The sequence below is a fragment of the Trichosurus vulpecula genome, chromosome 3 (assembly GCF_011100635.1).
Source record: "Trichosurus vulpecula isolate mTriVul1 chromosome 3, mTriVul1.pri, whole genome shotgun sequence".
Lineage (NCBI taxonomy): Eukaryota > Metazoa > Chordata > Mammalia > Diprotodontia > Phalangeridae > Trichosurus > Trichosurus vulpecula.
The window spans coordinates 172,025,850-172,040,048 of record NC_050575.1 but is presented as its reverse complement, the minus strand read 5'-3'; the positions used below and the strand labels follow the sequence as shown (position 1 = coordinate 172,040,048).

At 43.5% G+C, this 14,199-nt stretch overlaps 1 protein-coding gene across 2 annotated transcripts in view; it reads left to right on the top strand.

The window, feature by feature from the left end:
* Window positions 1-14,199, top strand: part of GPSM1 (G protein signaling modulator 1) — a 135,965-nt gene that overhangs the window by 38,597 nt on the left and 83,169 nt on the right. The gene's annotated exons all lie outside the window — the stretch shown is intronic.

Sequence of the window (14,199 nt, the reverse complement as noted above, 5' to 3'; positions counted from 1 at the left end):
CAGGTGGGGTGTCAGAATCATCAGAGGTCACGCTACCCATCCCCCACGGCCATATGTAAACCAATCTGAGTTAGGTTGGGGTCTTAAAGGAGACTTCATGCCTCCCCACCTCCCCCACCCCATTCCTATATCCCACCAGCCTATCAGTGTATGTGCAATGGCTTATCAAGTGTTTTTATTTCCCTAATCACCTTCAGGCCAAGAGATGGAGATGTGATGCTCCCTGATCCAGGGTGACTTTCAGACCTGGAAGGCAAAGGGCAAGATACTGCCTCATTATTAAACCACTCTGAAATAGGGTGAGCGGCATCCAGAGCAGTGCACTGAACCCTGGGTCTTCACACAGACATGAACCTGTCTGAATTAGTTAAGTGAGGAGGAAAGGCATAGTGACATCCATCCCCACTTATTCACACACATCCAAGGGCTGGTGAGGACCAGGTAATTAATTGCCTTCCTATACCCCCTGAGCCTTCTAATTCTCTATATAAGTTTTGAAAGAAACTGTACTCACTCTAGGAAAGTAGAAGTGGGTCCTGCTTTATGTAAAAGCTATTTTCCTAAAAAATTATGTATCAGTTGAGGTTGTATAAATACCAGCCTGCTTTAAATATACTAGGGCAGCTGGGTAGCATAGTGGATAGAGTGATAGATTTGGAGTCAGGAATATTTGTTCAAATCCTGTCTAAGACACTAGCTTTGTGACTCTGAGCCGGTCAGTTAACACGTCTGCCTCAGTTTCCTCATGTGTTAAATGCTAGCTAGTTATTTATATTAGGAACATTCAATACTTTAGAGAAGGATCTAGGGTCCTTGAAATTATGATTACTTTTATTTTGGGGGTAACTGTACTTTAATATGCTTGTTGCTTTTATAATCCTATTGTGTTTCATTTTATTCATTTAAAGACATTTTTTCTAAGTTTCACTAAACTGCCAAAGGGGTCCATGATTAAGAACGTCTGGTTTAGAGGGAAACTGTGGTGAATCCTTTTTTAATACAAGAAGTCCTTTTGTAAAATAAATCATTTTATTTCTAATTATCTCCAGGTTTGTCTGTTTATTAGGTTTGATTTTTTGTATCTTGTATTTCTTAGAGTAAGGCCTTCCTGGACATAAAATTGCCCAAACTTCAAACAGTGCTGTGTCATACAGTATCATTCATTCCCTTGAGAAGTAGTGAAAGATGTGTAGTTAGCATATGGGCTAATAAATAAGGGGAAGGAAGCTAATGCAGCAAACGCAGTGGCCTGAAGTGTTAGGAAACCTTGCACTGAGAGATTTAGCTCTTTTTGAATCTGATGGTGTGGGATGATGACCTAAGTGGAACCCTCTGTGGTCTGTGGGGCTGGGGGCTTGTGGGTGAGCAGAGCCCAAAGTGAATAGCAGGAATTTCAGATCATGGAGGAAGCAGGGGCAGGTTCATAACAGGCTAGCAGAGGAGTCTCCTTGGAAGCAAGCAGGGTCTTACTGGGCCCCTCACACATCAGGATGGCCCTGCTTGTGAATATAGAAAGAAGGAGGAACTCGGGGCTACGAGGTTCACCTACAAGGGGAAACACTAGTTTAAATCTCAGAGGAGATGCTGGATAGGACAGCCAGCATTTATAAAGCCCTTTCGGGTTTGCAAAGCACTTGACATATGTTAACTTAGTTGATCCTCACAATTAGGTAGGACCTTTTATTATTCCCATTTTATAAGAAGAGAAAACGAAAATACAGAGATGTAAATGACTTGTCCATCGCCACCCAGCTAGTAAGTGTTGGAGGCGTGGTTCAAACTCAGGGCTTCCTGACTACACGTCTAACACTATCCACAGCAACGCTTCTTTTCCTGGTCATTTGCAGATTGTCGAGGATGGAAACTCAAAAGGAGGCAATCTGGTGCAGTGGGAAGAGTGACAAACTTGGAGTCACAGGACCTGAGTTCAGATCCTGCCCCTGCTGTTTACTACCTGTGCCTTTGAACTACCCTAGACGATAATCCTATAAGAGCATTAGGGGTGATTGAAAGCCCCACAGCTTTCTCTCCACGTGCTCCTACTTCAGTGTTTTGTTGCTAGACTTGATCTGGTGAACAATCGGCTTTCTAGGACTAGGAGTGCCAGTGAATTGTGTTGTTATCTTACCTCCCCTTGCCTCTCATTTTCAGCCACAGGTCTGCTGCTGTTGTGAGAAGGTGATTTGCTTTCTTTTTTTTTTTTATAAATTTATTATTTATTTTTAACATTCCTTTTTTTAAAAATTTCAATTCTGAATTCTCTTCCTTCAGCTGCTCCCTCACTAAGGGAAGCAACATGATATCGATTATACATGAATTTCTGATTATACATGAATATTTCCCTATTAGCTATACTGCAGAAACAAGAAGGCAAGAAAAATAAGGAAAGTGAGACAATTATACTTCAGTCTGCACTTGGAGTTCATCAGTTCTCTCTCTGGAAGGGGCTAGCATTTTTCAGAGTCGTAAAGGTGATTTTCAAACATAACCTCAGATAAAAGAGAAATTAATCACCCATTAAGAAAAACCAAAAGGTCTTAACAGACATACCTATTACCACCCCTTCTGCCACTTCTTAGCTGTACCTTCATCTCCAGGCACATCATAGGAAGTGGGAAAAGAGAATTGGCCTCCCCCAGCTCGGAGAGTACATCATCCTGAGCTTCTGCATTCAGTAGAGGCTCTGTGGACCCAGCATGAAGTCACCTTCAGTGGAAGGCCTTCCTTCCTAGAAAGGGCAGGCTAGCTACTCTGCACATCATGGCAAGGCAGGATGCCGGGGACGGAGAGATATTCTCAGCTACTTGAGGAAGACCTTAGGGTTTCATCACAGACATTTCCCTCCAACTTTTATAGGCATATACCTGTGAAGCTGGGATGAGGAACCAGAATTTGGTCTGGCCTTGTCTTGGGCATTTCTTAGTGGGACTGGAAAAGAATCTGTCACCAGGGTATTCCTTATTCATCTACCAAACCACCCCATTTCCTCCCTACCTTCTAACTCCACCCTATTCGCCCAGAGAGTGCCTCCTTGGAGAAAACAAACTCATTGTTACAACCTGAGCCAAACTGAATTAACAAGCTAAAAAAAAAAGTTGATCATCATATAATTAAGAAATCCACATCATGCATTCCAAAGCCAAATAGAAATTTTTTGGGGTCGCTGATATTTTAAGTTGCCTATGCCACCACCCCCTTATAATGATGTACCCTGCTGGGCACTTATTATGAAAGAAATGGATAATGCCATACCTCAGCTCAAGAATCTTCAGTGGCTCCCTATTGCCTCTTGTATAAAAGACAAACTCCAGCACTCAAGGCCCTCCACAGTCTGGCTCTAGTTTACCTTTACTGTCTCATTCCACACTATGCCCTTCATATACTATACATTGCTAGACTATACCCTTTTCTTTATTTCATCCTGCCTTCTTCCACCTCCATTCATTCATTCAGGCTATCCTCGGTGACTAGAAAGCGCCAAATCTACATCTCTATCTTTTAAAATCTTTTTCCTCAAGTCCCAGCTGAGTTAAGTTGTTCCATGAAGCCTTCTCTGATCACCCCAGCTGAAAATAATCTCTCTCTTCTCAAATATTCGCAGGGGTGGGGAACCTGCAGTCTTGAGACCACATGTGGCCTTGAGATTTGTTCTGTAAAGTCTGGATTCAGTCAAAAGGCCATACTTGAGGACCTAGAGGGCCACATGTGGCCTTGAGGCTGCAGGTTCCTCATCCCTGTCTAGAGCATTTTTTCTGGACCTTTCCTTTGCCTCTATTATGGTCACCCTTATATCATACTTCTATAGATGTTGAATTCCCACAATTAGACTGGAAGCTCTTTGAGGGTAAAGACTATCATTTTTCATCTTTGTATTTCTAGCACCTAGCACAGTACCTTGCATTTTGTAGGTACTTAAAAAATATTTGTTAAATAGACTTGAATTGAATAGTCAATTGAGTTAGACTGAATTCCATCCCTCTATTCAATTCTGCCCTTCCCCCATCTGCTTATGACACTTATTTTACAGCTCAGGATTGAAGGGATTGGGCTGTCCTTGATCTCCATCAGGCCACTGATAAGCAAAGTGGGGGCTGGGGAGGCAGGGGAAGGGAGGGTCATTGAGCTACCTCCATCTGTCTTCTCAGTCCTAGGAAGGAGGTAGCCCAGAGTTGTCTGGGATCAGCCTGGAGACGGGATAGTGGCTGCCCTAGCTGGATTGGACCATTCTAAGCCTCCCAAGAGGAATAATCAAGAGCCCCAAACTGCAGAGGGTCTGACCCAATGTAGGGTAGAGCATTACTTAGTACCAATGACTCCACCATTGCTTCTGAGAGCACCGTACTCAAAATAAATTAGAAACGTTTTCAGGACCCACAGTTGAAGCATCTCACTGGACAGAGGGTTGTAGCAGGGGACACTCATGGATGCCAATAGGAAGCTGGATGGTGAGGAAATTTTCTCCCCCGTGGACCAATGAAGTCTACCACCAACCCCTAGAGGAAAAAACTCCTGCTGACCACCATCATCCCAGGGGAGATGCTGACGACTGCTGTAGAAGGCCAGCCATCGGCCCTAAGCTTGGCAGAAAGGGCTGTGTGCAAGGTGGTGTATGGTGCCCCACGGCCCCGGCCGCTCTTGCTTCCTGTGGGCCTGGAACTCTGGCTTTATGTGCAGAAGATGCGCAGTGTACAGAAAAGAAGGTACCAGGCACCCTCTGGGAGGGAGAAACAGAGGGAGTGCTCGCATACTAGATGGAAGTCCATGCCTTAGGCTTAGGGGGAAATCAGAGACAAAAATTATGAAGGTGGGTTTGGGAGATAGAAAGAAAATGGGCCAACTGGTTTGAAGGGGAGTGAATTGGACCTCCCAGGATGACTAAAGTGGAGTGTCTACCCTGAGGTAATGGAGGTAGGGGATGGAGCAGTGTTCATCTTTGTATTGCACAGGCTGCCCTGTGGTTGGTCTCCTGGGAACAAGCCTAGCTGGTTTGGGGAAGTCATGCCTCCCCCTGCAATTTCCCCTTGGCACTTGGAGTCAGGTTAGGATTCCCTTTCCCCTGGCTTATGTTCTACCCAATCAAGCTGCCCTGTGCCCTAACATGGTAGGAGCAGTGGTGTTACAGGTGGTTACTGGTTTAGTTACAGTTGATGGTGGTTTAAGCATACCCAGTCCTAGACCTTGAGAACATCATACTTTGGAAAAAAAAAATCTGTGCCCATGTAGTTGAGTTTTTTGGACCCAACTCTAATTCCAATATTCAGATCTGTTGGAAATGTATTATCTTGCTCAGCAACCCTCAGTTGCCTGTGTCTTGTGCTCGGCATGTAAAAATACAACTTAAAAAAACCAACCAAGATTCTTATCCCTACTTCTGCATTCTACTAGAAGAATAATAGTAAATAGACAAGGGAGACAGTCAACAAAGACACAGCTCATTCAAGGACAAACAACTTTTAATTAAAAAGCACTGTGAGTGACATGGGCTCACCTTGGGTAGCAGGGGGCTAATATGCCATCTGACTGGTTGCCACGGTAACCCCCTGCGGCCACCTTCCTCTACTGTCTGAGGCCCTCACTGTTTCCCTTTCTTGCTGGCAAATTAAATCTAGGGGGGAGGTAACTGAAGATGAGCACAATTGGTAAAGAATCCATCATAGGTGGACTGGGGGCTTTGGGATAAGAACAGCTTAGCCCGGTTGGGCGGTTTTGATTTACTATTTATTTTGAACCTACAAAGTGCAGAAAATGTACAGAATGTTCCCAAGACCAGGTCCCTAAGTCTCCCCTACTATCTGCTATTGTTTGGGTCCTATTTGGGAACAACCTGAATTCTGTAGATCATAACTGGAGAGTTAGCCAAGCCAAGATATCTTGAAAATGGTTTGCAGAGTATAACACCACTGCTCCTACCATGTTAGGGCACAAGTCAGCTTTTTCTAAGAGGAAAGAAAGTGGTGGGGGAGCTATGTAGCACATGAGGTGAAGCAGCAGCCAAAGTTAACACATTACTAAGCCAACATTTCTTCAAATGGGGAATAAAGACAATAGGATCATGGCCCCAGATCTCAAAGAGACCTTCAGAGGGCAACTACCCCAATCTTCTCATTTTACAGGTGTGGAAACTGAGGTTATATGACTTACCTAAGGTCGTACAGGTAGAAATCAAGATTCAAACCTGATGCATTTGCTGATGGACCAAGGAGATGACAAAATCTTAGAGGAAGTTAAAGAAATCTGAGCTATAGAGCCAACCAATCCTCCTGGTGTTCCTCCTCCTCAGGTTATGATCAGTAGATTTCTTATCTTGCCTATCCTGGTACAAATGCAGTATACTCTATTTGTCTTTCTCTGCCTATTTTCTTCTACACATGGACCAAGGTGGTCTCTTGGCTTCCTCAAGACAGCCTGAAAAAAAATGTAATTTTGGATGGGAGGGGATGGAGGGGATGGAGGAGACGTGTTGGTCAAAGGAACCTGATGAGACAGTCGCAATTAAAGAAACATGAGGGATACTCCTGGCATTGTTTGCCATCTTTCCTTAATGAAGTGAAGCTTTACCATCAGTAAAACTTTTGTCTCCGGTAGTGGGAGGATGATCTAGCATTCTCTGCCCCAGAGTGCTAATTGGCCATGACTGGATTTCAGACAAGTCTAGAGAGAAGGGAGTGTCAACTCCAAGGGGGTCCCACCATGGGTATAACAGACAGCTGGGAAAGAGGCATCCCTCTCCCTCACAAGGGTCATGGGGGAAGAAAATCCCAAGAGAAGGGTGCCACAGAGATGGGATGGCTTGTGCCACATACCACCACAGATAAGAATGACAGAGCAGGTCAAAATGTGCAAACCTCCCCTATTCCAGCTTCTTTGATGGTTTATGAAAACAGTTTGCAGAAACATGTAATTACATCTCCCCCTTTGTCTCCTATTCACTCATCAAAAGGGTTAGCTTAAGGCGAGGTCGGTGATGCACAGCAGCTAGCAATAGCCTCCAAGTCAAACAGAAATCTAGCCACTTGGAGAAAAAAAAAGTCTTTTTCATTGGTCTTCCTCTCTCTCTCCTCTCTGTACCTTTGCAGTCACCCCTGGCCAGGCCAACAGCTCCCTTGGGGACCAGTTACTCTTCCATCTAAGCCAAACCAGACTATTTTTTTTTCTGGAGTCCATGCTAGGCTATCTTAATCTGTTAAATTCCATGGCACTTCCTCACTGCCTCTTGGCAGTCTTATGGCCTTATGTTAATCGCATTCAGAAAACATCTATTTCTCAGAATCTTTGCTACCTCTTTTTTTTCCCCTGGTGTCCACTAAGCTCTGCCCCATGTGCCATAGGTACCAGGGACATATGCCCTAAGAGACTGAGAGCAGCAGAGATATGATCTGCTCTTTGCCAGTTAAAAGTTTTCTTGGATTCTGTGGCATCCCAAATCAATTGACTGGTTGTCTCAAACCAATCCAGCTAATCAGCATTGCAGAAATAGATTGATTTGAGACTGGACCTAAAAATGTTGTGCATGTGGGTGTGAAGAACAGGAGGCTACACACACACACACACACACACACACACACACTCACACTCACACTCACACTCACACACTCACACACACACTCATATCCAGTCTTTCTGTGACAAATTCTGTTCTTTGACTAGCTTATCCACTAAACAATTCCATCTTCAGAGATGTGACTTTTAGAGGCACATTCAGAGGGCAAATACCTTGAGCAGAGCTTCCCAAAGGTGTCTGAACCTGTGGAGAAGGTCAGGGCATATGGTGTAAGGGAATGAAGAAGGACAGTGGTGTCAAACTCAAGTAGAAATCACATACTGACTTAGAAAGCCAAAAATGAACATTATCTATGTTGTATTATGTTTGATTTATTTTGTTAAACATTTCCCAATTACAGTTTAATTTGTTTTGGGGCATGCTGTTTAAGTCATGAGTTTGATACCTCTGGTGAAGAAATAGATTGATTGTCTTCCCAACCCTGAACATAAGGGAAGGAAGGCAAGGTAGGAGCCACTGAACAACATTCATTCTCTCTCTCTCTCTCTCTCTCTCTCTCTCTCTCTCTCTCTCTCCCTCTCTTCCTCTCTCCCTCTCCCTCTCCCTCTCTCCCTCCCTCCTTCCCTCTCTCTCTCTCCCTCTCTCCCTCTCTGTCACATTCTCTCTCAGTTTGGAGTAGAACCATAATTAAAGAGAACTAGAATGCTGACTTTTCTTCTATGCTGCAATGACCTTTTCCATAAAGTGTGGATGAACTAGACAAGATTGGAGTAAACTGTCTCTAGTGTTCCACTTAATATGATCTAATGATCCTTCAGACAAAATCACATTCTGGTAAACATATCAAGCTCCTCTAGGCTAGAATGACTTCATCTGCAGTGCCCCACCCCCTCCAGTGTACATGTCCCTGGGATCTCACAACCAGGGCCAGCCAGGAACAGGGTGAAAGAGTGGCTTCACCGTCCAGGTGGCAGATGGGACCGGAGCACAAGCAGCTTTTCCGAGAACAGTGTCACAGCTTCCATCTGTTCTGAGTCTGGGAACGCCAAAAATCCTGCTTAGCCTGAGCTTTCCTTCTCCCAGGGCAGTCATGTGTTCTGGTGAAATGATTGTCTCCCACATGACTGTTATTGCTTCTAATGAGCGCATAAGTAATGGGACCAGGCATTGAGTCCCTGGGGCTTCCAGAAATGGATTGGAACTCTGGAGCAGGGTGGAATTTTTCCAGGATATTTGGCTTTATCATGCACTAGTCAATCCACCAATTTTCTACTAAATAGCAAAACTGGAGCATCTGGTCATCCAATCATCCCTGGGTGACAAGCCAGCTGGATGTTCCTACAGCTGGGAGAGGCAGGTTAGTTGCTCACTGCCCTGTTGTCCCTCTGCTGACACTGGGTCCAGCAAGTTAGGGCCAGTGGAATGAAATCTCAGTGCACAGTTTCACAGGTGACAAGGAACACAGCTCTCTAAGAGGAAGGCCTGGAAAGCAAGGTGGTGATGGGAGGCCACTGTCCCCTGGAGTTCAGCCAGAGACAGAATGAGTTTACTGAATGAATGAGAAGGAAAAACAGATAAGGCCAAGGTCTACAGGTTCTTTACAAGGAGAAAGGAAGTTCAACTGAGGCTTGATACAGAACGCTGTACTGAATTCAAGCTCAGTGAACCTTTATTAAATACCAACTCCATGCAAAGCACTGTGGAGGCTGCCAAAAACACCAAACTTCATCACAAGAATGCAGCTGCATGCAACTCTATGCTTGCCTGTCCTGGAGGCTCTTTTGCAAGAGAGGCATCATACTGTAGTGCATAATGAGCTAACCCTCAGAGTTAGGAAGACCTGGGTTCAAAGCCTATCTCTGATACAAACTGGCTATGTAATTGTGGGCAAATCACTTAACATTAATGTCCTTTTAACATTAGTATCCTTTTACAACTCAGGACCATGAGTTACCAGGGTTACTAAGATAAAAGAAGTCCTTCATTAGAGTTCCTTATATCAAGTGAATCGTAAGTCCTATCCAGAAAAAAAATTAAAAAGAGGGAGCATTTTGTGTGTGTTATCTCTTTTCACTCCATGCCTCTGCTCTGCCTGGGGCCATACTGAGCTAAGTGGTACAGTGGATAGAACACAGGGACTTTAGTCAGGAAGCCCCAAGGTCAGATCCAGCCTTACACATTTACTAGCTTTGTGACCTTGAGCAAGTCACTTAACCTCTGTTTGCCTCAGTTTCCCTCAACTGTTAAAATGAGGATAACAATAGCACCCACCTCCCAAGATTGTTGTAAAGATAAAGTGAGATAATAATTATAAAGCATTTAGGACAGTGCCTAACACATAGTAGTTAATAAATGTTTAATTTATTAATTTAAATCAAATAACAATTAAATGTTTAAGTACTTAATAAATGCTTGTTCCGTTCCTTCTTTGTTGGTCCTACCTTGTCCAACCATAACTGTCCGAGGAAGCCAGGAATGGTTCTGTGCCTGGAAACATGACTTTATTCTGTAGCCTTCTGGGAGTTTCTGACAGTGGGGAGTAAACGGATTCCACTCCCCACTTCCTGTTTGTATCCAGCTGCTGTTGAATGTGATTGGGTTGGGACTGGACGGCAGGTTCAAGTCTTAGAGAAGGGAGGACACCAGTGTGTACTTAGCTCTCAAAGTAAAGGGGGTGGAGATGACAGACCTGTTCTCTGAATCTCCCAAAGCTAGAATGAGAGTGTTCCCCTTGGCCCTTGGTGGAGCGACTTTTAGAATCATTCCATGGCTGACCTATGGCATACATAAACAAGCAAACTTTTGGAATGCTTTTCCTCAGAGGTAAAAGACAATGAGAGCAGAGATAGGCCCCCAGCACCAGGTCTGGGTAAATCCCTTAGAAAGAGAGAGCAGCAGCACATCACTTAAGGATGCTGAGGGTCCTTGAGGTGAGGCAGCATCAGGGAGGCTTCCCCCCAAAACAGACGCTTAGCACCTAAAAAGTATATATTTAGAGCTAGGAGAGGCCTTAAAGGTCACATAGGTCATCGATGGACCTTGTATTTGGAGCTGGAATGAACCACAGAGGCCATCTAGTCCAGCCTCCTCATATTGCAAATAAAGAAATTTAATTCAACTGAAGGGTGTGATTCTCCAGTGGGAATATAAGTAATAAGTAGTGAATCAATAAACAAGCATTATTAAGCACTTGTATTCCACATATTCTAAGCAATATGGAAACAAAGAAAGGTACATATATGAGCCCCAGCCATCAAAGAGTTCATATTCAAATGGGAAAGATAGATGCAGATAACAATGTACATAGAAGGTATATACAATCTTGTTGTTTAGTCATTTATTTTAGTCATGTCTGACTCTTTGTGACTCTTTTGAGTTTTTCCTAGCAGAAATACTAGAGGAGTTTGCCATTTCTTTTTCCAGCTCATTTTATAGGTGAGGAAACTGCAGCAAACAATATTAAGTGACTTGCCCAAGTCACACAGATCAGATTTGAGCTCAGGAAAAGAAGTCCCTGACTCCAGGCCCAGCACTCTGTCCACTGCATAAATATCAATCAGTCAACATTTCTTAAGTGCCTATTATGTGCCAGGCACTGTGCTAGGTGCTAGAGATACCAAATATGAAATGATTTCTTACTTCAATGAGTTTTATATTCTAATGGGAAACATAATACATATATAAAAAATACACATGAAAGAACAATTATAAAGTTCAGTGGTTAAATACAAGTTGGTTTGAGAGGGAGGGCACTAGCAGTTGTAGGGGATCAGGAAAAGCTTCATGAAAAAGATATCTGAGTTTCATCTTAATGGAAGAGAAGGCCCCTGAAGCCAGAGTTCCAGGCATGAGGGACAGCCAATTCAAAGGCACGGGGATGGAGTGAAGAAGAAAGAGAAGGCCGGTTGGCCTGGATTGTGGAGTGTGTGTATGGGTAATTAAGGTGGGACTTTTTTTTTCTGTTTTCTCTTTGAGAATGCTAAAGTAATCAAGTGCCTTTGATTAAGTCTTACTAGGTGCTAAGCTCCAGGCCCACAGGGTGTATAAACTCAGAGGTTAGCATTTTGTTTGGGACTCTCACTCACTGGAAGAGTGTTGGTGTGGAGACTCTAGGTAGCTATTGTTAAGGAGCCCCCAATCTTTGAAGAAAATCCAGATGTTGGTGCTTCTCTTTTTGGTAACTATATATGTGATGTCTTAATCAGACAAAGCCTGTCTGTTGAATTGTGTTATTTGTTCTGTTTATATTTTCTCTGTAATTTCTGTTTGTATTTGCTCTGAAGTTCAGGGTACTGGCTTTCCCCCCTGAACTAAGTAAATGATATATGTATTTTTGATTAACGTGAGGTTGTTAACCCCTTGAAGTTGCTTTCCTTAGAAAAGCAAATCAAAGAACCTGTGCTGGCAGCTCTTGTTGCTGGTCTTGTTCGGTCTTACACCCCTACAGCAGCTGCTAGCCACATTGTTGTTACAGTGTGGGAAGGGGAATAATGTCCAGGGAGACTAGAAAGTAAGTTAAGGCCAGCTTAAAGTTTTTATTTTATTCTGGAGGCAATAGGGAGCACTAGATTTGGTTAAATGGGGCAGTCTCATGGTAAGATCTGTGCTTAAAGAAAATTACTTTGGCAGCAATGTGTAGAAAGGACTGGAGTGGTGAGAGATTTATGGCAGGGAGACCACGTAGGAGCTGTTGAAGTGATCTAGACAAGAGGTGAAGAGGTCCTGAGGTAAGGTGATTGCTGTGTGAATGGAGAGGAAGGATCAGATGTGAAGGGAAAAATGGCAAGGTTTATCAAATAAGAAGTAGATATGTGGGGTGAGGGAGAATGAAGAAGATAATGCGAAGGCTACAAAACTGAGACACTGGAAAGATTGTGATTGTTGTTTGTCCTTCGTTCTTGAAGAAGACCATGACATCAAGGAGGTGATGCCGTGACATGCGAGTGAATTAGATTTAAGTGAGGCAGGGCTGTGCAAAGTCACCAGCCTCACTTTCTCCTCCAGAGCCATCTGGGTCCAATGGCAAGATGTCGATGAGGATAACTGGACATAGCCCAGGATGCAGTAGGAGACCCTGGCCCTTTTAAGCTAAGGTCTTTCCCGGGTCTCTTTCCCAGATTGTGGTGCCTTTGATAGAAATAGAGAAGTTTGATAATGAGTTCAGTTTTAGACATAATGACTCTGGCTCATCAAGTTTGAAATCTCTAATAGGCGGTTAGTGTTTGCCGTTGTTTAGTCTTGTCCGAGTCTTCATAGCACGCCAGGCCCTTCTATTCTCCACTATCTCTACAAGTCTGTCCAAACTTATGTCCATTATTTCCCTGACACCATCCATATCATCCTCTGCTGTCCTCTTCTCCTTTTGCCTTCAATAGTTCCCAACATTAGGGTCTTTTCCATCAAATCCATTCTTCTCATTGTGAGGGCAAAGTATTTAAGCTTCAGCTTCAGTATTTGACCTGCCAGTAAATAGTCTGAATTAATTTCTTTAAGTATGGGATGATTTGATCTCCTTGCTCTCCAAGAGACTCTCAGAAGTCGTCTCCAGCACCACAATATGAAAGTGTTGATTCTGTGGCACTCAGCCTTCCTTATAGTCCAATTCTCACAGCCATACATTGCTACTGGAAAAACCATAGCTTTGAATATATAGACCTTTGTCCAAGGTGATGTCTCTGCTTTGTAATATGCTGTCCATATTTGCCATAGCTTTCCTTCTAAGGAGCAAGGGTCTTTTAATTTCAGGACTGCAGTTGCGCTCTGTAGTGATCTTTGAGCCCAAGAATATAAAATCTAACACTGCTTCCATTTCTTCTCCTTCTATTGGCCAGGAAGTGATGGGACCAATTGCCAACATCTGATCCCCAGCTAAAGCTCAGGGGAGATACTGGGAGTGGATATGTAGAGCTGGGAGTCATCTCCATAGAGATGATAGTTAAACCCCAGGGGAACTGATGAGACTACTGAGAGAGTAAATAAAGAAGGGAAGAAAGCCCAGGACAGAATCTTGAGTAACACCCACAGTTAGGAGGTGGAATGTAGATGATGAGCCAGCAAAGAAGACATTGAGAAAGCACAGTTAGATAGGTAGGCGGTGAACCAATAGAGAGTAGTGTCACAAAAACCAAGAGAAGGGAGGGTGGTCACTAAAGTCTAATGTAGCATGTAAGTTGAGAAGGATTAGGACTAAGATAAAACCATTAAATTTGACAAATCAGAACTCATTAGTAACTTTGGAGAAAGCAATTTCAATCAGAGTGATTAGATCAGAAGCCAGATTTTAAAAGGTTGAGAAATTAGTGGGAAGAGAGAAAGTGGAGGCAGATAGTATAGTTAGCTTTTTCAAGGAGACCGATATGAAAAGGAAAGAATGACATAAGGTGCTAGCAGCCAGTTGTGAAGGTTTTTTGTTTTGTTTTGAAGGCTGGTGGAGACCTAGGCATGTTTGAAGGTAGTAAGGAGGAAACCAGTTGAAAGAAAGCTGTGAAAGATTGGAGAGCTGGGGCTGATTGAGGATGGAATCTGCTGAAGAAGATAAGAGAGGATGCAGACCAAGTGCGCATGTAGAGTGGTTGGTTTGGGCAAGGAAAAGGATTCCCCTCCTTGTCAGAAAAATGGGAGAAAGAAAAAGAGAGGGAGATGGTGTCAAGGGGTTTTGAGATGAAGAGAATGGGAGACAACAGAGTTCATGTCACATG